Consider the following 764-nt stretch of genomic DNA (forward strand, 5'->3'; position numbering starts at 1 on the left):
TTTTCACCTTATAACAGTTGTTTCTGTTCAGATTTATACTGGTCTCTACAGAATAATAGTTTTCTTGCTGGCCCATATCCAGCATATGAGTCTTATATTGTAGTCCAAATTTAACATCAATTGTCAGATGAATCAGAGTCATGGGATTGGAAGGGACTTCAGAAGGCCATCCAGTCTTTCCCATGTCCAAGCTAAATCAACTGTACATGTCATTCCTGACAGACATTTGTATGGCTTCCAGCACTGGAGACTCCACAGACTTCTTGGGCAATCTCTTCCAGGACTGCTTCAGTTCTTTTTCTTTTTTTTTTTTTTTTTTTCCCCCTAATGTCTAAATTGTCCCTGGTACAATTAAAAGTTTATGACTTCACATCTTGTTTCCCATGTACACTGAGAATAAACTTGTCTTCATTTTCTTTGCAGAACACTGTTAAGTGTTTGAATATAATTACCACCTTAACTTCCCCACCTAGTGGGGCCCATTTGGGGAGTTATTTAAGAATTAATAAAATGCTACTGCTTTTTGTTTGTTTCCAAAGTCTCCAGCTGGTTCAGGCTTGGAGTGCAGCATGCAGCACTGGATGTGGAACCTTACTACCTGTAAGAAGAGCAGAGGGTTGCCTCCAGTGTTAGGAATTGGCTAAAACCTGGAGGGTAGAGGTAAAGTAGAAAAGAAGTGTCCAGCTCAAAGGATGCATGTAAGGGTTCATATTTCACCATTTGAAGACTGCTTTAACTTCTTGATGATTCTGGTACAGCTCGCC

Source organism: Vanellus vanellus, assembly GCF_965231255.1.
Source record: "Vanellus vanellus genome assembly, chromosome: 5".
Classification (NCBI taxonomy): Eukaryota; Metazoa; Chordata; class Aves; order Charadriiformes; family Charadriidae; genus Vanellus; species Vanellus vanellus.